The sequence below is a fragment of the Triturus cristatus genome, chromosome 12, assembly GCF_964204655.1.
Source record: "Triturus cristatus chromosome 12, aTriCri1.1, whole genome shotgun sequence".
Classification (NCBI taxonomy): Eukaryota; Metazoa; Chordata; class Amphibia; order Caudata; family Salamandridae; genus Triturus; species Triturus cristatus.
In genome coordinates, this window is record NC_140595.1 from 586,806,057 (window position 1) to 586,828,930 (window position 22,874).

The window sequence follows — 22,874 nt, forward strand, 5'->3', positions numbered from 1 at the left end:
ATTTGTGAACTGGTGCAGTTAGTAAAGGAAATAATCTTAAGAGGCCAGTCCAGCCCTGGTCAGACACAGTTTCTCGAGTTACTTAGAAGGTGGCATTTGTGTTAGCAGGTGGCTCTGAGTGTCACATGGCACTAAGATTGTAGTGTGGGCAATACTCTGCTTCTACCTGTTGTGCCCTTCATGTGAATTGTCACACTATGAATGCTGACTATTACATCCTGAACACTTTGCATGCTGGGAATAATAGTTTGCTGTGTTCCTCTCATACATTAGGGACATCCAAATCCCAGCATTCAAAGTACACCTGGTTATTGAAAAAACAAGGCTCAATAATGGCTTAGTGTGTGACATTTTCTTGGTTTCCGTGTCGTAATGAGTGACATTCAGTGACTCATTTTTGGTGCTTTGCAGTACTTTCAAGATCTGTGTAGAGCTTCTCATTGCTTAAAATGATGTCATTTCTGATATTCATCTGCTCCCATGCACTTTATTGCTTGGTTTTACTTGCAAAAAAAGGGTCACTCTAAGTGTTGCACATTTAGTCACTGAATGTCACTCATTACGACACGGAAACCAAGAAAATGTCACACACTAAGCCATCTGAAACCGTGGCAGCTATGTGTGCTGTAGAAACATTCTACAATGGAACTTACTGAAAATTGGGGAGATACTCTTACACAGTCACATAACTTATTTTTAGTGTGTAAACAACCTCTAATGCAGAATTGTGGGGAAAGTCCATTGAACAATTGTTAGACTTGGCATCTTTTGGCGTGTTTCCCCCGAGTTTTTGCTTTCTGACCTCCCGGTATTGACTCTGTTTTTGCTGGCGTAATGGTTCTGCGCACTTTTCTCACTGCTGATCAGTAGTAAAGTGCAAGTGCTCCTTTGGTAAATTGTGTTATGGATTGGTGTTTCCATGATTGGATATTTGATTGACTTGTTAGTCCCTAGTAAAGTGCATTGAGTGTGCCAGGGCCTGTGAATCAAATACTACTAGTGGGCCTGCAGCACTAATTGTGCCACCCACGTGACTAGCCCTGAAAAGGTAACTCAGACCTGCCATTGCGGAGTCTGCATGCAGTTTGTAAATGCCATGTCGGCTTGGCCAGTGCGCACCCTTGCCAGGCCCTCACCTTCCCTTTTCTTACATGTCAGCTACCCCTATGGTAGGCCAAAGGTTCCCCTGTGGGCCAGGTGCAGTGTATGCGAAAGGTAGGACATGCCTGGGTGTGTGTGGCATGTCCCGATAGCGAATTACGGCCAATTTCGTTTTTTGCTATTGCAAGGCTACCTGTTCCCCATATGACAGAATGGGGAGTTTGTTTATAACATCTTCTAAACATAACTGGCCCGGTGAATTAGGTAGGAAATTAAATTTTAGTATGCCTGAACTCAGAATCTTAAGATGCATCTTTTAGTGAAGGTGATTTTTACATTCTGTGTTTGAAAATACCACTTTTAGAAAGTAGGTATTTTCTTGCTCAGTCATCCCTTGTGTCTCTGCTGGAATGTGGATTGCCTGTCTGGATTTTGGATGACAGAAGGCTGGAGAGCAGGACTGGATCCATATAGTCTCGGTGGGTCAGGAAAGGACTGAATAGACCTGGGCTGCAATGGGGAAGGGGAGGAGATTTCCTTGCACCTCAAAGGGCCTGGTCTGCCTCTGACCATACCGTCTCCACCTCCTGCCAGGAAGTCACACCAGAGAAGGCAGAACTGGTTCTGGCTGGGCACAGACACTCTCTGCCTAAGAGATCAAAGGATTTTAGGATATAAATATTGGGGCGCAGACCCCTGAACTTTAGAACTCTTTTGGACCAAGAAGACTGCCAAGAACAAGAGCCGGAGAAGCTGTGAGGAGGAACTACCACTTTGCTGTGTGCTTTGCTGTGTTGGCCTGCAGTGGCTGCTTCTGTCTTGGGCAGTGAAAGGACTGGATTGAACTTTCTGCAATCTACTTTGTAAGTTTCTCCAAGGGCTTGAGGTAGAGCTTGCCCCCTGTTCAAGAAGTCTCAGGAACAGCAAAGACTTCAAGCTCTTCTGCCCTCAGCACTGGGGACTGTGTGTTTTGTGCTGCAACAGAAGAAAAGCAACCCAACGACGTCTACGGCGCCGCTGCCGACTCTGTCCTGAAGGCACCGCAGGGGCACTGCCACGACGACGCACCACGACCCTGGTCTCACTGACGACACCTGCTGACGCCGCCACTGAGCCGCTACTCGCACCGCGACCTGTGGGCACCGCATCGCCTCGCTTCACGACGATGCCTTAGTATCCCCGACGACGCCTCCTCCACGCCGAAATCGACGCCGCTGCTTTCACCGTGGTTCGAGGGCACCGCTCGTAAAGTTACACGACGCACCACTCTCATCCCGCACCGTAGCCTTGGCCTACTGATGCCGGCACCATCGACTCCAGTTCGTCAGCCGACGACTGCACTTCAGCCACGACAATACCGCTGCTTGCACCGTGACCGGCCAGCACCGTGACGAGCATCGCCCTCACCTCGCACAGCGACCCTGGTCTCACCGACGACGCTATCTGACACCGCCACCGAGCCGCTGTTCGCAACACGACCTGATGGCACCGCTGCCCTTCGCACCACAGCACCCGACAGCGCTCCTGACTCCAACAGAGAGGAGATCGATCTGCTACGCGTGTGACTTCGAGGGCCCCGACGACTCCTGCACCGACCTTTGGAACCGACGCCTGCGGACGCCGTGCTTTCGGAAGCTCAACGAGAGTTCGCTGACACCCTGCATTTCTAAAAGGTACTGTTTGCGGGTCTTCTCGACACCATAGCTGGCCCGCGACACCGCGATCAGCCAGAACTGTTTGTATCTGTTTGCTCACGACGCCGTGATAGCCCCGGACGGAGCTATCAACATCAAGGAACTGTTTTTCAAGCATATTTTGATAACCGAAGATTTTTAAGTACTGTATTGTGGATTTTGTTTTATCGTTTTTGGTCTTGTTTTAAGTATATACAAATATTGGATATTTTTCTAAACTGGTGTGGTGTCCTTTTGTAGTGCTTACACTGTATTACTGTTGGATATGTGCAAATGCTTTACACACTGCTTCGAAGATAAGCCTGACTGCTCGTGCCAGGCAACCAAAGGGGTGAGCAGGGGTTATTTTAGGAGTGTAACTCCCTTATCCTGACTAGAGTGGTGGTTTCTGCCAGGCTTTGGCACATGCCCTAGCCTAACAAAAATCCCATTTCGAACATTGATTGTCAGCGGTGTGGATAGGACTTGCGTTTGCACTTGGCTTACAGTGATTGGTGTGCACTACTACCATATAGCAGGCCACTACGTGCCACATACTGGTTCTTTTTCTTTTTGGCCTATTTTTGATTTTGCCAGTTTGAACTTGCTACTTCATCATGCCTGAATCAAGAGCATCATCTGTTGCATCCCTGGAAATTGCCTTTGAGGAGGATAGGTTGGAATCCTCCAATGTTAGGGAATTGAAATCAATTTGCAAAAACCTTAAAGTGCAAGTCAGAGCCCTCATGAGGAAGGAGGACCTACAAAAGGCGCTGAGGGCCTGGGTAGCAGCCAGACAAGCTAGAGAGCAGTCTGGTGATCTCAGTGGAGAGGCGGAGGAGCCTATTCCTAAGGTAGATGTGCTTTTGGGAGGGGGGAACCCTCCAGGCCAGGCAGCAGTGGCCTCTCCCCAGGAGAGCTGGAGGACAGGCGGGAAGCCAGGAGAGTTGCAGTAAAACTGGAGAAGCTTAAGTTAGCCATGAAGGAGAAAATGATGATGTTAGAGCATGTGGTCAGGATAAAGGAGCTGGATCAGTGGAGTAGAGCCAGCTCAGATGGTGGCAGCAACCCATCAAGACAGGCAGACAGGATTGTGCACATCCCTAAGAATGTAGGCAAAGAATTCAAGAAGGGGGATGACATACAAAGGTGGTTTCAGGGGTACGAGGCAGCAATCCACATGAATGGGGTCCCTGAGGAGAATTGGAGAGCAGGATTGTGTCCTCTCTTCCCAGAAGAAGCAAGGGATACTTTAATAGCTTTGGGTAAGGGGTATCACCTCACCTATCCAGACATGAAAGATGCCCTCCTCACTAAGTATGGTCTTACTCCTGAAAAGTACAGGGATCAGTTCAAGTCCAGTAAGAAGTCAGATGCCAACACTTGGTTGGAATGTGTAGATATGTTTTGCAGGTCACTGGATGGCTGGGTGAAGGGCAGTAACGTGAAAATGGAAGTATGAGCATATGTTTCTCTTTCACTCAAATGATCATTGATGATTTGAATTGAAAAAGACATTTTTTTTTATTGGCATCCGCCACTTTATCATTTCATTTGTGCAAAAAAATCAATTTTGTTGGAGAAATTGAACAGCCGACACGTGTTTCGCCCTTCTTGGCTTTTTTAGCCAGGGCTTTCTCGAGGCTGCAAGAGAGGAAGTTCCAAATGTAGCACCACGGCGGAAAGGCAAAGAGAGATGCCACCAAAAACGTGCTCCAAGTGAAACTAGCATTGGCATAGCCAATAGGTCTCGCCTTTGGGGCCTTATAAGTGTTTAGCCAGAGCTATTGACTTTGCCATATGTCCACAGGCCAGGTAGGAAGGCTGTTCGTGGGGGGCGAAGTAAGGTGTGGGGGCTCCGGTGGATGTAGGGAGTCCTGTGGAGAAGGGAGGGGATGTGAGGCAGAAGTGGTGGGCTGCAAAGGCTTGGTAGAAGCCAAGGGTGGTTGGCTTACCTTGAGAAGGAGAAATTGGGTGACGCAGGGTCGGGGTATTAGACCTCCGCGAAGTCAGATGGAGGGCTCGGTACGGATGACTTGGGAACCTTGACGTGCACCCGGAATGGTGTGCTAGAGGGGGATAAGATGTGGAAGTCAATCAGCAGATTCAGCAAGACGCCTGGCTAGAGGCAGGGGAGCGGGAGGACAGGCTTACAGGTCGTAGTAGTAGTCCAAAAGGGGCGTGAGGATCAGCCGGGAACGATCTGGAGCCTCAATTGGTCCCACGAGTGGTTACGGATGGTAAACCCTGGGGCGACAAGGGGGAGAATCAGAGTGGGGACGAGTACGGGACAAGCCGAGTGGGAAAAAAGATAGTGAGGACGGGCTTACCGTAATTCTGGAGTGAATCCAAATTGTAAGGCAACGCTCAGGTCAGCGTGGAACCGCCACAGTTGTGTGCGGTTCGGGGATGATGGGCGCCGGTAGCTGTGCGAATTAAGAGCATTTTCGGGTGCTGTGATGTCACAATGTCACGTGGCCAGGGTAGGGGCTTGTCGGTAATGACGTGGCGGATCGGAGGGGCACGGCTATGCGAGAAGGCAGATTACAAAAATTTAAATTATTAAACGGATCGAGTTCATTTGCTAAAGTCTCATAAGCATGCACTGATGTGTTGCAAGTAGGGCACTGGAACGTTCAAGACAAATCGGTACATCCTCTCAAAGGAGTTGAAACTATAGTGTACAAGCTAGTGTACAAGCTTGGTTTGATCATGCAGGTGCGTGAGTGCTCTCAGTGTAAACAATTATTAGGCATGAGTTCCATGGTTGCAGTGAGATGATACTTAACAACAAGCGCACGCGCCTCGCGTTGAAAGTTTAAAACAAGGTAGCACGTCTGACGAGTGGTGTGCGATGTGCGTGCGCTGTAAGGGTGTCCGCGAGCGATGCGTTTAATGAGCCATGACGAGAGAGGAAAGCCAGATGGCGCCTGTGCACGTAACTGAGCGTAACTGCAAGCTTTAGGCCACAAGCAAAAGCGTGTGGTCAGCTTTTTGAAGCCCCTTTACTAAAAGTCTCGCCAGAGCAGCGCATGTGCGCTGGCTGAGGCGAGACCTAAAAAAGTGATCAAGTAAAACGTCATTTTTATAAGTTTTGTTATTATTTACAAAGATTAAAAAACTGCAGTGTTGCAACCGTGGTGAGTAGTGAACAGAATAGTCCAGACAACCAGAGAGAATTCTGTAAGCAGTAGAGCAAAAAGCAAAAGAAAGGCCAGTAAGCCAATAAGGACATGTAGGAATACTAAGGAAAATCAAGAAAAATAAAGAACAGAATAAAACAGTGAGCAAAGTGGTGTAATACTGGCAACGGCTTATCTTAAAACAGAAATGATCTAATGTACTACAGAATCTTGCAAGCAACATAAGTTTAAAAAAAGGCTAATGCTGTTAGTCTCATAAAAGGATAGTTATATATGGGCGTGATCCACAATAAGAAAGTGAGTCCATGCAGCATAGTAACATAAAACATGAGACCTTTGGTTATCCTTAGTAATAACAAAATACAGTACTTAATTTTCGTATTCTGTAATCAACCGGTCAAATAAATTAATGTACACATTAACATCACCAGGTCTGCAAAAAAAAGGTACAATGGATAGAGAAAGGGATCAAAAAGAAGTATAGACTCAGCAGAGAGTACTAATAAAGGGCACAAAGTCGTACTGTCCTATAAAAGCCTTTACGCGCATTCATAATATATATGGTTGAAAGATAGTTCCTTTGGTGTACATTACAAGAAATGTTTATCAAACTGTCTAAGAACATGGTATAACATGCTGTAAGCAGGATTTTAAATTCCCAAAAACTAACATGGAGACACACCCATATTTGTGTAGGCAGCGGCGTGTAGAGTGAACAAAAGGAGGAAGCAATAAGGACTGAGCGCAGGCGATTTTAAAGCGCAATATTAGTTTATCAAGCCAAACGCAAATTTAGATGAAAAGTTTAAATAAATAACCCAATCTTCACGAATGGGTGGGGCGGGTGAGGAGCGTAAAGTGGAGACACAAAACGTAGAATCACTTACATTAAAATCCATTTCAAAGAGAGTTCCGAGGTAATCCCGTGTAGTAGCGATTCAGCGATGTACCGGCGTGGTTGTACATCGCCATCTTTAAATAGGACATTCGGGGTCATAATGACCCGGAAATTAAAGGATCAATATCAACAAAAATGCAAGGGGGGAGGGTAAGACAGAAGGATGGGAGGTAAAAAATCGTACATTTGGAGACCCATATGTTGTGTGCGTCCTCAGGGAAAAAAGGATAAATGATACATTTCAGGCAATACTGAATGTTTGTGGACTCGGGCGAGCACCCGGAAGGCATTTCCGGTAACCGCCCAAGACGTCCAATCAGAGAGTATGACATAGGCCTCAGGCGTAATTTTCGCTTACCTTCCCCTTTTTTCTTTGAAGGGCAGTAAAGTGACAGCTTTTCTTGGGCTCTACAATTTGATTGCATGGGAGCAATTGTCTAGTCTATGTTTTGCAGATCTGCTCCAGCTTCTAGTTGATAGTAAGCTGACTGACCCCAGGAAGCTTGCTATGGAGGCGGACCGCTGGGTGAGTACCAGGGTCCACAGGAAAGCATATGGGGGAGACTCAGCCAAAGGTGTCCCTAGCAGAAAGGTGGGGGGGACAAGGGTAGAACACAGAAGTTCTCTAAAGGGCCCCAAACTAACACCCAGGGTAAAGGTTCCCATCCCCCAGGAGATAAGAAACAAGGGGTCTCGTCAGGAAAGCCTGCTGAGACCGGCCCCCGCAAGTGTCAGGTGGGTCACACGAAGGGTGACTCCAAGTGCCCTAAGGGGGCACAGCCACCCACCGGTGGGCAGTCCAAGGTGTTGGCAAGTGTAGCGCTTGCCGAGGAGGAGTACCCACAGGAGGGTGGGGATCCCGCAGAAATGACCCTCATCTCACTAGGGGACAGTGATATGGTCCCAGGAAACTCGGTGCCTCCTAACACAAAGAAATACAGCACCTGGGTGACCATCAATGGGAAAAGGTTAGAGGCTCTCAGAGATACTGGAGCCAGTGTGACCTCAGTCCGGTGTCACCTGGTCTCTGAGAAGCAGGCAGTCCCAGGGGCATTCCACCAAGTAATTGCAGTGGACAATACAGAGCGCCAGTGTCTGGTGGCACAGGTTCCCTTTGAGTGGGGGGGGGGTCTCCGCTCCCTTGAGGGTGGTTGTGAGCCCTTCCATGCCTATAGATTTTCTGCTGGGTAACGACCTGGATCAGTCATTATGGGAGGATGTTGAGCTCAGGTCTCACTTGGAGATGCTTGGGTTGCCAGAGTGGGTGTGCGTGTCCACTCAGTCAATGGCGGCCAGAGAGGGTGATCAAGAGGACTTGGAGCCTGAAACAGTGTCCCAAGTCCCTGCCAAGAGAAAGCGCAATGGGCTTGGGAAACCGGCCCCTGAAGTTCCCACTGACCGGGAGGAGGCGGACCTTGAGGGGGACGCCCGTTGCCTACAGGGAGCAGGTAGCTGAACTGGGGGACATCTCTGACCTGACCCATTGGGAGCAAGAAGGGGGTCACACCATGGAGGAATTCTGCAAGGAGCAGAAGGAGTGCCCTTCTCTGGAGGGTCTGCGGAGGCAGGCTGCAGACCAGGCAGCTGATGATCAGTCCGGATCATGACGTGCCTTTGGCAGGACATTTGGGGCAGGACAAGACCTTTGACAGGCTTGTCACCCACTTCTGGCCCCAAATGTGAAGGCAGTCAGATGGACATTGCAGGTCTTGCCAAACTTGCCAGGTAAGTGGGAAGAGTGGAAGGAAGGTCAAAGCTCCTCTCCAACCTTTTCCAGTGGTTGGAACGCACTTTGAAAGGGTAGGGATGCACATTGTGGGGCCACTGGATCCCAAGACAGCCATGGGCAACAGGTACATCCAGGTCTTGGTGAACCATGCCACCCGGTACCTGGAGGCAATCCCTCTCAGGACAACGACGGTGCCAGTGGTGGGCCGGGCATTAATGTGGATCTTTTCCCGAGTGGGGTTCCCGAGAGAGGTGGTTTCTGACAGGGGGACCAATTTCATATCCAAGTATATGACATCCCTGTGGAAGGAGTGTGGTGTAACCTACAAGTTCAGCACCCCTTACCCCCACAAGGTAACGGTGTGGTGGAGAGATTCAACCAGACCTTGAAGGGCATGATTAAGGGTCTAACAGAACCCATGAGGAGTAAGTGGGGCATCCTCTTGCTGTGCCTTCTCTTTGCATACAGGGAGGTACCACAGAAGTCTCTTGGGTTCAGTCCCTTTGAGCCTGTGTATGGTCACTCTGTTAGAGGACCTCTGAGTTTGGTGAAGGAAGGCTGGGAGGCAGCTCCCAGGAAAACTTCCCAGGATGTGTTTAGTTACATGCTGGCCTTCAGAAACCAAACTGCCCACTTCAGGAAACTCGCTCCGGCGAACCTAGAAGCAAACCAGGAAGAAATGAGGAAGTGGTATGACCAGAATGCCACTCTGGTCGAATTTCAACCTGGGCAAAAAGTGTGGGTCATGGCCCCAGTTGAACCTTGTGCCTTGCAGGACAAGTGGACTGGGCCATTTGAGGTGGTAGAGCGCAAAAGTGATGTCACCTACCTGGTGGATTTGCAGGCTCCAAGGAACCCATTGAGGGTCCTCCATGTGAACTGCCTCAAGCCCCACTTCAAGAGGTCTGAAGTGAGCATGATTTTGGCGACAGATGATGGGGTGGAAGAGGAGAGTGAACCTCTCCCTGACCTCTTGTCTACCAAGGAGTGCGATGGGTCAGTGAAAGGTGTGATCCTCTCCCCTACACTGACTCCAGAGCAGCAGAGCGACAGTCACCAGTTGTTGGGACAGTTTGCCCTGACCCCAGGTGTTAGTCACTGGTGTACCAATGACATGGACACCAGTGACAGCCCTTCTGTGAAGCACAAGATTTACAAGTTAACTGACCGGGTCAAGGCCAGCATTAAAGAGGAGGTCTCTAAGATGTTGGCGTTAGGGGTGATTGAGCCTTCCAACAATCCTTTGGCCAGGCCAGTGTTCTTGGTCCCAAAGGCTGCTGCACCCGGTGCCACTCCAGAACTGCGGTTTTGTGTTGACTACCGTTGGCTCAATGCCGTCACCAGGACTGACGCACACCCCATCCCCACAGCTGATGAGCTCATTGATCGGGTGGGTGCTGCCAAGTTCCTCAGCACGTTTGATTTAACATCTGGGTACTGGCAGATTGCCTTAACAGATTGGGCCAAGGAGAGGTCAGCATTTTCAACCCCAGAAGGACATTACCAGTTCCGGGTGATGCCTGTTGGGTTGAAGAATGCCCCTGCCACCTTTCAGAGGTTGGTCAACCAGGTGTTGGCTGGGCTGGAGGATTTCAGTGCCGCCTACCTGGATGACATCACAGTGTTCAGTTCCAGCTGGGAAGAACACTTGCAGCACCTCGGTGAAGTGTTGAAGGTGCTGCAGAGGGCAGGCCTCGCGATCAAGGCCAGTAAGTGCCAGATCGGGGAGGGTTTGGTGGTGTACTTGGGACACCAGGTAGGAAGCGGCCAGGTGGCGCCCCAACAACCCAAGATTGACACCATTCTGGCTTGGGAGCCCCCCAAGACCCAGACAGAGGTGAGGGCCTTCTTAGGACTTACCGGGTACTACAGGATGTTTGTTAAGGGGTATGGCACCATTGTTGCCCCCTTAACAGCTGACTTCCAGGAAGCAGCCCAAGAAGGTGATCTGGACTGAGTCCTGCCAGAAGGCTTTTGATGCCCTGACGGCCGCCATGTGCATGGCACCCGTGCTCAAGGCACCCGACTTCTCCAAGGAATTTGTCATACAGCCTGATGCTTCAGAGCATGGAGTGGGAGCGGTGCTCTCACAACTGAACGAAGAGGGCCTAGACCAGCCTGTAGACTTCCTTAACCGGGGACTACTCCCCAGGGAACAGAGGTGGAGTGCCATGGAAAAGGAAGCTTTCGCTGTGGTCTGGGCACTGAAGAAGCTGAGACCATACCTGTTTGGGACTCACTTCTGGGTTCAGACAGACCACAGGCCCCTCAGATGGTTGATGCAGTGTCTGACTTCTTATCTTCCATCCTCTAAATGTTTATATTTCTGAGTTTAGCCTCCTCCCAGTCTCATTCCTGTGTGTTTTACTATCTGTTATTGTTATTCTGCAAATAACCTCTCTTTCTTTAAAACTCTATCCATGCAACATGACATTACCTAATCTCTGCATCCCATTTATATCTCTCAACAAGTATTTGCCACTAATGATAACACTAAAGTGGTACTCATTCTGATCTACCACAAAGAAAGTAGTGTAAATGCATAGAATGTCTTTTTTTCCGGGAAGCATATGACTATTCCGAATTACCACTGCATTATCCACTTACCTTGGGTTCTGGAATAAAGCACCTTGCCAGGGGCAGTAAGCACTATGTAAATTAAATTAAAATAGGATACCAGTTATTTAACTGTAACATATGCTAGTTAAATACATTAGACCTTCCTTAATAAGTGCAATACGTAAAAAAACATACACACATTGGTAGCCCCTGTTAGAAACTAGTTACTTTTATCGTTACTTAGTACGATTCAAGTCTGTGCTGGTAAAACCATTTAAAAAAAAGCAGCAACGTATGTTGTGAAGGGTAATCGGTTTATTATAATAAATAATTTAGCTCTTCAATGAGATCCAACAGACTATTACTACAGACAATATAAGCAATAATTAATTTAATTTCAGTACAAACAAACTTTCAAAAAACTAAAAACTTCTGAAACATATAATTTTATTATCTGCAGACAATATAAATTGATGAGCCCTGTCAACAGAAAAAACACCATATTTAAAGAAAGAGGATTCTCTATTTGACAGCACATGCAGTAAAATGCTGGGCAGATAACAAAACATAATCGAAGTCTTGAATCCCACTATTAAATCATTCACACAGCCTATCCTTAACATTTAAGACTTGCAAAGCCCCAGTAACAATCCTCAATGGTAGCATATTCATTCTTAATACCAGAATATTCAGCAAACACAATTGTCCAAATTCTATTACAGGTAGGGCAGAACTTTTTTCGATACAAGAGAAAAAAATAAGATTGTATTTTTTCTTTTTGGAACAGTAAACCATATCCAGATTAATAATGGGGTGGCAGAGTGGGCTAAAGAACGGTGATGGATCAAACCCAGATCTGTTGACTGGGTGTGAGTGTTTGATTGGTTCTGATGCTCCGTCCATCACCACCCCCTTTTGTACCGCTTTGTTCGCCATAAGTTGGCATGGTATGCTCAGACGTGAGTCCCTTGCTCACTTTGCCACTGGATTAAAGCAAGCCTGGCTGAAGACGGCTGAAATGCCAGAAACCGGTCCTAGGAAGCTTGCTTCCGGTCCAGGGAAGGTATGGCTTGGCAGTTCGGGCTGGACTGTTCCCATGAGGCACAGGGTCAGACTGATTTGTATATGGCCATGTCTGAACTGGGGTGGCAGAGTGGGCTAAAGAACGGTGATGGATCAAACCCAGATCTGTTGACTGGGTGTGAGTGTTTGATTGGTTCTGATGCTCCGTCCATCACCACCCCCTTTTGTACCACAAATTTCCTACCACCCAGCGTTCCCCTGGGTCTCCCGATAAAAATGGTGCCTCACTCGTGTGGGAGGCCCAAGTACCCGCGACAGGCAGGGGCCCAAAATGTATTGAGGCGACATCAAAATTGCCTACCACCAAACATCCTGGTTTTGCAAGGGGGTCACCTGGGTGTTTGGCACCGTGCTTGGCGGCCATGTAGGGAAAGATACCAAATCCACACATTCCTGAAAACTAGACACCCTGGGGATTCCAAGGAGGTATGGCTTGCGTGGATCCCCCAACATTTCCTTACCCAGAATCCCCTGCAAACCTCAATTTTAGTTGAAAAAATCTCTTTTTTCACACTTTTTTGTGTGGGAAAGTTGTGGCATCACCGGGCTGACACAAATTTCCTACCACCCAGCGTTCCCCCAGGTCTCCCGATACAAATGGTGCCTCACTCGTGTGGGAGGCCCAAGTACCTGCGACAGGCAAGGGCCCAAAACGTATTGAGGCGACATCAAAATTGCCTATCACCAAACATCCTGGTTTTGCAAGGGGGGGTCACCTGGGTTTTTGGCCCCGTGCTCAGCGGCTATCTAGGGAAACCTACCAAACCCACACATTTCTGAAAACTAGACACTCGGGGATTCCAGGGAGGTATGACTTGCGTGGATCCCCCAACGTTTCCTTACCCAGAATCCCCTGCAAACCTCAATTTTAGATGAAAAAATCACTTTTTTCACACATTTCTGTGGGGGAAAGTTGTGGCATCGCCGGGCTGACACAAATTTCCTACCACCCAGCGTTCCCCAGGGTCTCCCGATGAAAATGGTGCCTCACTTGTGTGGGAGCCCCAAGTGCCCGCGACAGGCAAGGGCCCAAAACATTCTGTGATTGGCAATTTTGATGTTGCCTCAATACGTTTTGGGCCCTTGCCTGTCGCAGGTACTTGGGCCTCCCACATGAGTGAGGCACCGTTTTTATCGGGCGACCCGGGGGAACGCTGCGTGGTAGGAAATTTGTGTCAGCCCGGTGATGCCACAACTTTCCCACACAAAAATGTGTGAAAAAAGTGATTTGTCCACCTAAAATTGAGGTTTGCAGGGGATTCTGGGTAAGGAAACATTGGGAGATCCACGCAAGCCATACCTCTCTGAAAGCCCCGGGTGTCTAGTTTTCAGAAATGTGTAGGTTTGGTAGGTTTCCCTAGGTATCGGCAGAGCTAGGGTTCAATAACTACAGCTAGGCACTTTGCCAAAAAAGGGTCATTTTTCTCGGTGAAATTGAGGTGTGTCCACATTGCGTTTTGCGCCTTTTCCTGTCGCGGGCACTAGGCCAACCCACATAAGTGAGGTACCATTTTTCTCGGAAGACTTTGGGGAACGCGCGGTGGGTGGAAATTTGTGGATCCACGAGGATTACAGAACTTTCCACCACAGAAATGTGGGTAAAATGTGTTTCTTTTGACAATTTTGTAGGTTTGCAAAGGATTCTGGGTAACAGAACCTGGAGGGAGGCAGTCAAGTCACCCCATCCTGGATTTCCCTGGGTGTCTAGTTTTCAAAAATGTATAGGTTTGCTAGGTTTCCCTAGGTGCCGGCAGAGCTATGGTTCAAAAACTACAACTAGGCACTTTGCCAAAAAAGGGTTATTTTTCACTGCGAAATTGAGGTGTGTCCACGTAGCGTTTTGCACCATTTCCTGTCGTGGACACTAGGCCGTCCCACACAAGTGAGTTACCATTTTTCTCGGAAGACTTTGGGGAATGCGGGTGGGCGGAAATTTGTGGATCCATGCGGATTCCAGAACTTTCCACCACAGAAATGTGGGGAAAATGTGTTTTTTTAAAATAAGGTTTTAGGTTTGCAAGGGATTCTGGGTAACAGAACCTGGGGGGAGGCAGTCAAGTCACCCCATCCTGGATTCCCCTGGGTGTCTAGTTTTGAAAAATGTATAGGTTTGCTAGGTTTCCCTAGGTGCCCGCAGAGCTATGGTTCAAAAACTACAGCTAGGCACTTTGCCAAAAAAGGGTCATTTTTCACTGCGAAATTGAGGTGTGTTTACGTTGCGCTTTGAGCCGTTTCCTGTCGCGGGCACTAGGCCGACCCACACAAGTGAGGTCCCATTTTTCTCTAAAGACTTTGGGGAACGCGGGGTGGGTGGAAATTTGTGGATCCACGCAGATTCTAGAACTTTCCACCACAGAAATGTGGGCAAAATGTGTTTTCTTTTCAGTGTTTTAGGTTTGCAAGGGATTCTGGGTAACAGAACCTGGTGAGAGGCAGTCACGTCACCCCATCCTGGATTCCCCTGGGTGTCTAGTTTTCAATAATGTATAGGTTTACTAGGTTTCTCTAGGTGGCGGCAGAGCTAGGGTTCAAAAACTACAGCTAGGCACTTTGCTTAAAAAGGGTAATTTTTCATTGTGAAAATGTGGTGTGCTCACGTTCGGTTTTGAGCCATTTCCTGTCGTGGGCACTATGCCTACCCACACATGTGAGGTACCATTTCTATCGGGGGACATAGGGTAATTCATATTTGTAAAGCAACTGTTATTACCTATTGACTTTCGATGCATTTCTGCCTTCCAAATGAAAGACATTGTGTAAAAAAGAAGTCATTTTGAAAAATGACTGATAATTCTCAAGCTAGTATGAGTATTCCCAATTTCGAAAATGTGCAAATATCTACTGTTTCGAAACTCTATAATTTGTTCCCATTTCAGAAATACATAGATGTCTTTCATACCGATTTTTCCATGTTTACATTTTCCCACAATAATTGCTATATACCCGGTACATAATAAAAAGCCATTGCAAATTGCTGCTCAGTTTTTGACTCTGGGTTTGTCGGGTTCTTGGTGAACCTACAAGTCCTATATATCCCCACAACCAGAAAGATCCAGCGGATGTAACGGTATATTGCTTTCAAAGAGCTGTCATAATTAGAAGAAGTTACAGGTGAAAACGTTGACACAAAAGGCTGGTTTTTTTCAACTATTTTTCAATTTTCCTATATTTAACTGTTAGTTTCTATAAAGAAACCTTGAAGGATCTACACAAATGACCCCTTGCTGAATTCAGAATTTTGTCTGCTTTTCTAAAATGTAGAGCTTTACAGGATCCATTATTGCTTTCATACCCATTTCTACCATTAACTGGAAGGAGGTTTAAAGCACAAAAAATAGCAGAAATAGGCTATGTCCCAGAAAAATGCCAAAACTGTGTAAAAAATATTGGTTTTCAGACAAAAGTCTGCCATTCCCTAAAAGCTGGGGAAATGGAGATTTCAGCCCCACAAACCCTTTTTTGATACCATTTGCAGGGAAAAACCCAGACGCTTTCATTTGAGGCCCTTTTTTCCCATTTTTTCCCCCAAAAAACAAAATATAGCTGTATTTTGGCTAATTTCTGGGACCCCTCCAGGGGAATCCACAAACCCTGGGTACCTTTAGAATCCCCATGATGTTGGAAGAAAAGGACGCAAATTTGGCGATACCCTATGTGGTCAAAAAGTTACAGGGGCCTAAGCGCGCACTACCCCAAATAGCCAAAAAAGGCTAAGCACGGGGGGGGGGGGGGGGGGGGGGGGTGTAGGCCTAGCAGCGAAGGGGTTAAAATTTGAATAATATCTGAGATATTGAGATAGCCCTTCTACATCTCAGATTTGTTTACATTATAAGACTTTAATGGTGCCATACCCTCAATTTAAATTTTCTCAATCTTTAAATTGTTCAAAGGCAAATTCTGCTTTTCTGCTAAATATACTGTCCTCTATCTTTTTGTTGAAAAATGCTGAATACCATAATTTCTGCAGATAACTATCTTCACAGTGAATCAATCAATGCCTCCATCGTAAAACTACCGCTAAGCCCAGCACAAAATTGCTATTTACCCAAACTCAAATCTAATGGACTGTATTTCAGCTAATGTATTCAAGTTACACAATTTACACAAAATGTTACTCTCAGTGTTTATGAAAGGACATTTTTTTGGGGGGTCAGTTATTTCTGTTGCATACGTAATGCTAGGGGGTCATTTTAAACAATACGAAATTAGAAGATGATAAACTTTTTATGCCCATGGGCGCCCCCAGCCCCAATTGGACTTGACCCAACGTTGGGGTATGCAGGGCTATTATTAATCGTAGTAAAGTAGGGGAACTTCCAGATTTCGCTGCTTCTTCCACAAGGTTAGCTTAGTCGGAAGCAGTAAAAAAAGTTATACAAGCCACATACACAAATTGACCTATAGTTGTAGCATATTTTTCATTAATCAATTGAACTACGGCAATGTTTTCTAAATTTGAACTCTGTCCTCCAAGTTCTTCTTGTTCTAAAGTTATTATCCCATTATCAGTCACTCACTTTAGCAAATGTTCTAATATGTTTTTTGTGAAAATGGTCCCCACGGAATCTATTAAAGCTTTTGAACTCTAAATGTTAGGAAGATTATGGGACCCCTTATATATTTGGTGTCTACAGTACACCTTGACCAGGATCTTGGAATATTTCAGTGCTGGTAACAATATTCAAAAATGGGGAAATAAAAATAAGGACCAGAGAGTTGCTTCTTTTTTATCATATTGATAGGGATTTAGTTAGGTCCCTTAGTACCAGACGATCTGTTCAGCCGAGGGAGGTTCATGATCACATTCCATTTCAAGGGAGGGATGTTCTGATAGACTCTAGATGGAATCGGCTGAAATAGAAGCATACACTTAAGACAAGTAGTAAATCCATTCCCAATTACTAATTCTATTTGTCTTTACTTCCGTTGCTGCTAGCCTCTTGTATTCCTCAAAATGACTGTTTCTCTGAGTTCAACCCATTTCTGTTCTGCATGGCGCTTTTTGGTAAGATGTTTTCGTCAAGTTCTTCTCCTTTTTAAAAGGCTAATTATTTTTCCTCTCATTGGGGAAAAATACAAGAATTGGCATCTAACTATTCATTTTCCTAGTAAGTTTGTGTTCAGAAAGATAACTTACCTCAATTAAGTTCGGTTTTTGAGCTTTACACCCTTGTGATATTCTTTCCGAAAAAGGCTTAATATAAGGTTCAAACCTAGTAAGTGGGGTTTGTTCGAGCTCAGACATATCTGCAGTAGCTATTTTTAACTCTTCTCTAAAGTTCGTAGTTTTACCCGTATTCAAGCGTATTCTCCCTTGAGAGAGCTTACAATAAAGCATCTCTTCTTACAACTACAAAACTGTGCTTCTTCTAATAAAAAGTCAATGCGAAAGATAAGACTTTGTTATCACTATAAGAATTATCAATGGTATTCATATCAAACAGTAGCCCAAAGATATAGTAAGAGGCATTTACAGAGTGTATTATACAACAAACCTTCCTACAGCATTGAGTACAATTTGCAGGGCCACCGCTATCTAATCTATTTACAGGAAGAGACCTATTTTCTCTTAAAAACTCTTTAATTAAAAACCCACACTTCTCTGTTTTATTATTTGCTCGAAATATTTGAGAAGGAATATTTAAGGCCTCTTATTTTTCTTCATCTGCATAAGTACAAATAGCATGATTCAACAAAGGAATTAAGATGACCTAGCATGATTATTAAGGAGCATTGCTCCAATTTAATAATCTGGGCTATGAATGACAGTAGCAATTTAGTCAATGAAAGATTCTTAATGCCAGAGGTATATAAGAATTCACCAGCAGGAGGTTACCAAATTCAGATTTCACCCTTGCATTGAAAGAACTTTTCATGTATTTTACCAAGTTTGAATAATGGGTATAACAGACCATATTTATTTTATACTTAACATAATTGCTGGTCCTAGCACTAGCATGTCTCCTGAATTATTTGGCAGGGCAGCTAATAACATAATAATTGTCAATTTGAAGATCGCAATTACACCATGTCTTTTGAGTATTACTTTTAAACTATATAAAAGGGCAATTTTTGCTTATCCTGTGAACATTCTGCCATATTCCAGGAGAGGGTTTTAATCCCTGTGTCGAATATGCTGGTCAATTGTGTGTTCTGGATAATTCTTGTAATTGAGTGAACCAGCGGGAAACAGCCTTTACTACGCAACCATTACAACGCATGCCATTACATTGCATGCCGTTGCAGCGAAAAAGGTGTGCAGCAGTGGGTAGAAGGTGTTGGATTAAACTCCAACCCCTTCCCTACTGTTGCACACACTGGAGTTGGAATAGAAATTAATCTATTCCAACTTCCAGCGCTCCCCCGACAGAAAGTCGGGGTAAAGGTTGGCGTTGCAACGGCATGTGATGTAATGGCATGCGTTGTAACGTCACATATTCGAACCAGCTAGCCAATTCCATTTTGATGAATCACCCTCCTCTAAGGTTTCACAAGAAATTTTTTCCTGTTCCAGAATAGAAACCGGCATCCCACGCAGCCCTGATCTAACTATTGTTTTCATATTTTTACCAGGTTTTCTTGATTTATTTTGTAATCATCATGATATACTTCTTTTATATAGTTGTAGAACTGACATGTTATGTTTTTTAATGTGGGGTAGAGGGGAGTAACATGGATTCATTTACTGAGAAAGTATTAATAGTTTTCAAGCATTCAATTCACGGTTACTTTTGAATTAAGTCACCCTGGAGAGTTTACCATTATATGATTGTTATATAAGATCTGTATGTATAGCACTACTTCTCAACATATTTAACACACCCATGTCGGACAAACAAGTCAGTAAAGAAGATCTATTTAGAGGTAAAATCTTTTAATCAAAAAGAATAATAAAATCTACTGGAGATTGATTTAAAGTACAGTTATCATCCTTGGATATAAGAGAGTGCATTGAGTTTTCTAATGTGGTAGTAGCTAACAAAGGTCTAATTGTTTTACTTGTGGATTAAAATCAGAATTTGGTCTAAAAGTTTGTTCCTTAATTTCAGGAATTGATGAGCCATTGTTCAATAAATGCACTCCAGAGTCTTGATGGCTATGTGATACAGTTTATTAATTTTCGAAAATAAAATCAGCTAACGGTTGAAGTCTCTGGGTCACAGAGCTTCGCTGGATGTGTCTTTGGCGAATAAAATTTGTTTACAAAAAAAAAAAAAATCAGCTAACGGTGCAAGTAAGATATTAGGGTCGTTTTCAGTTACAACTGCTGATATAGTAGCATTGTCTAATATATGTGCACATTTCATGTTTCTAACACGCTTTTTTTAGTTCTTCGTTGCTTCCTTTTCTTTTTTGCATATTTTTTCTCTCCTGACCAGGATTTTCCCCCTCATCAGTGAGTGTGTAAGTCATCAATCCTTTTTGAAAAATAGGGAAAGAGGCACAAGTCGTATCAAAGTCTCATATAATTGTGTTCAGCGTGTTCTTTAAGCAATTTTTTCAGAGAATACATTTGAAAAAAGTTTCCAGCTTTCTTACTCCTTCTAACCTAGCCATTGTAAGCCTAATTTATTTCTACTCCCCTTGTCCCTTCTCTTTCTTATTGTCACCTCTCTTCCATTTCCCTCTCTCCTCTGCTCTCCTGTTCCCCTTTTATTTCTTAGTTTTTCACAGCCACTCTTGTACTGCCTTCTTCTCTGATGGAGTCTTCCAACTCCTTTTCTTTATTTTCTCTTCCCCCTTATTCTCTCCACACTCTCAGTATGTATTTCCATCCCTTAGCCCTTCTTTGTTTTCCCCTTAAGTGCGTTTTGTTGTGCACCCTGTGATGAAAAAATCGATTACCCCAACCCTCTTTGCATGTAGGGGAAGATGGGGCTCAGGGACACGATTGTAATTCCTCACTGTGTTTCTGTGTCCTATTCAGCCTTTCCCTACTGGAGGTGCAAGAATCCTGATCAAAAAAGCATCTGCTGTCTGGCCGAGGGCTGTCCTGCTCCCCCTTCTTGCAACTCAGAGCCAGCCTACCATGATCACCCTGAGCTGGGCGGTTAACAATTTTGTGTTAATCTCGCAAATTGGCCTAAACATGTGGGATGAAATCAGTAGGTGGTAGGTCTGGCTAAAAAGCCATAGCCTTTCAGTTAAATCGGTAGAGTTGGAAAGGGCATACCCACTGGTATGCTGGAAGCAATCAAACAGGAAATTAAAAATGAAGTTATAATGATGGTGGGTCTTACAAACCCTATAATTTTGAAGGTCACACCCAGTAGATTTCCCAATGCCCCAAAGAAAAACTAACCATTGCAGAGAATAGTAAAACTGGCAAGTGTTTCTTACCCCTTCCACTGAGTTCTGCTCATGTGTGCTAGTGGTGATTTTAGTAAAGCTATTGAGACAAGTATGATATACTTCTATAAGCAATAATGGCAGTGATAAACTTATTATGGCATCATCAAGAGGCCTTAGAAGATCACATAGCATGCAATCAATAGCCTTATCAGCTGCAAACATCAGTAGGAAGATCCATTGAGAAACACCACTAACACATTTATATAGGAAAAGAAGGTGGAAAGAAAATGCCCACAACAGAAGCCAATCCATTAAGTTAGGAAGAACTTGTCAAGAGAGAAAAACATGAGTCAAGATTTTTTTCAATATCTTTCAGATACCAACACACAACAACTCCAACACCTGGGAAGGATTGAAAGGATATATGCTTTCCTAGTTTTTAATGAAATGCCAGATTTGCACTGCACTGAAGCTTTGAAAATCACCATTTTATGGCATGACATTTAGGCTGTGCCAATATGTAAGTTCATAGGACTTGTAAGACTTTTTCAGCTATATGATGTGCTAACTTCAGCTAGAAGGTTCTGATGAAAGCAGCGTAAGACCAACCCTCAGCCTGAAGGATAGCCTTCTTCCTCGAGCCAGCACCGGAGGCTTTGAATGCCATGTTGCTACTTGTAGAATAGAACCAAAAGGAAGATAAAAACAAGATCAGCAGAATAAATCACTTCCCAAACCTACTGCAGAAAGGCTGTCCAGATGTTGAGAAATGTGTCTCGGCCCTCTTTGTGACCAGTCTGGGCCTCTGTTTTTCGATGCACACAAACTTCAATAGACTACCGGGTAGAATCTTATTGCCCACTCTGATCCTAGAGATGGGGTGGTGGGTCTCTCATAATTGTGGGTCCTTCCTTTCTTAGCTAGATCTATCAACACGCATAAACCAGCCACATAGAGGTTCAGCCACACATAATAATTTGAAATGTTTCTCCTATACTGCGACTTGTAACAAAGAGCTATCAATACTTATATTACTATCACTGATACTAGTCAATGATTATTACATAATAATACTTTTTATTATGAAATGAACATATTATAATGGCCATTCCAGACACATCATTCAGGGATGTGGAATTCCTATAGCCCGACGCCCAGGACGTATTGTTTGGGGTGAAGGGCAACCAGTTTTTATGTGTATTTTGTCCTTGGGACAAGTAGGCACAACCCCCTGCAGCACATACCCTTTGGCTGCCAGATTACTGTACCACATTATGTACCAGGGAAGGGCATTGTCTACAGTTAAGATAACATTTGTGTCCATATGTTAATGCTGTTCAAACTTGTATTTATGGTTCATTAATGCAAAGACTTTATTATTAGGGTGAGCGCTCTAAGTAAATGTTGTAAGCTCGGACTGCACTATGGACAGTGGTTTTATTATAAAAATGTGTACACATGTTTTCAAAGTTAATGCAATATGAGGCTATGTAAAACGCTCCCAGAGTGCTCTCTGATTATATACACATATATGCAAACACTTGAAAGCAAGATCGATGATTGTTTGCTTTCAAAATACAATGTTCACAAAAAAATGCAAGTAGGAAACAAAATTTCACTAAACTACTATCAAATTTTAGGTACCATTTCTTTGCAGCATCATTTAGTAAAATTTGTTGAAATATGCTAGTATTTCAGAAAAATATTCATAATGGAATAATCGATGTAGCCAGTTTCAATAAGATTATGGGAAACACAGAAATAAACAAGCACTGGCAACACCAGTAGGACAGAAATTGATGTTCAGCCTTCTAGTTTTGTCAATGTGTGACTTGTTTTGGCATGGTTTTTGTAAAACCTTATTGGTGTGGGAGCTGCCGGCCCTCTTCATTATGACAAACATTGGAAAAACTACTTTGTATGCCGATATGCTCCTTGTGAAAGAGCAGAATGCTGTCACTCACAGTGAAGCCAGCCGATAGAGAGACAGAATTTTTTTTAACACAAAAGGTCATGACTAACACCAGACCTAATTAGGGGCCCAATTATTAAAGAAAGTCTCAAAAGTGTGCCCATGGTATATGTCCTTGCATGAAGTGCAGATATACAGCTTTCATGAATTCACAAGAATTTACAGAAGTAGGCCAAGAAATAGTACTCCTAAAAAATATTTGTGAACTGCATTTTAGCATGAGCAAATGTGCATGTGTAGATTTGCTCATGCGAAAATCTGAGTGTTTGCAAGTTCACTTTCCCTCCAACCACTTTTTTCCCAAACCCTGGAAGGCGTTTTACGTCTGTCATTGTCAGGAGTAAATTTCCAACCTTTCTCATTATGGGCAAAATTTGGTAAAGAGTTGATGAAAACCCTTAAAACAAGCAAGTTAGTAGGTCTG

General features: G+C 44.6%; 1 long non-coding RNA gene across 1 annotated transcript in view; it reads right to left on the reverse strand.

Moving 5' to 3' along the window:
- Positions 1 to 22,874, reverse strand: part of LOC146776327 (uncharacterized) — a 124,561-nt gene that overhangs the window by 96,210 nt on the left and 5,477 nt on the right. Inside the window, exon 3 of the long non-coding RNA XR_014972207.1 lies at positions 11,152 to 11,193. This is a non-coding gene — a long non-coding RNA (uncharacterized LOC146776327). The remainder of the gene's footprint in view (positions 1 to 11,151; positions 11,194 to 22,874) is intronic.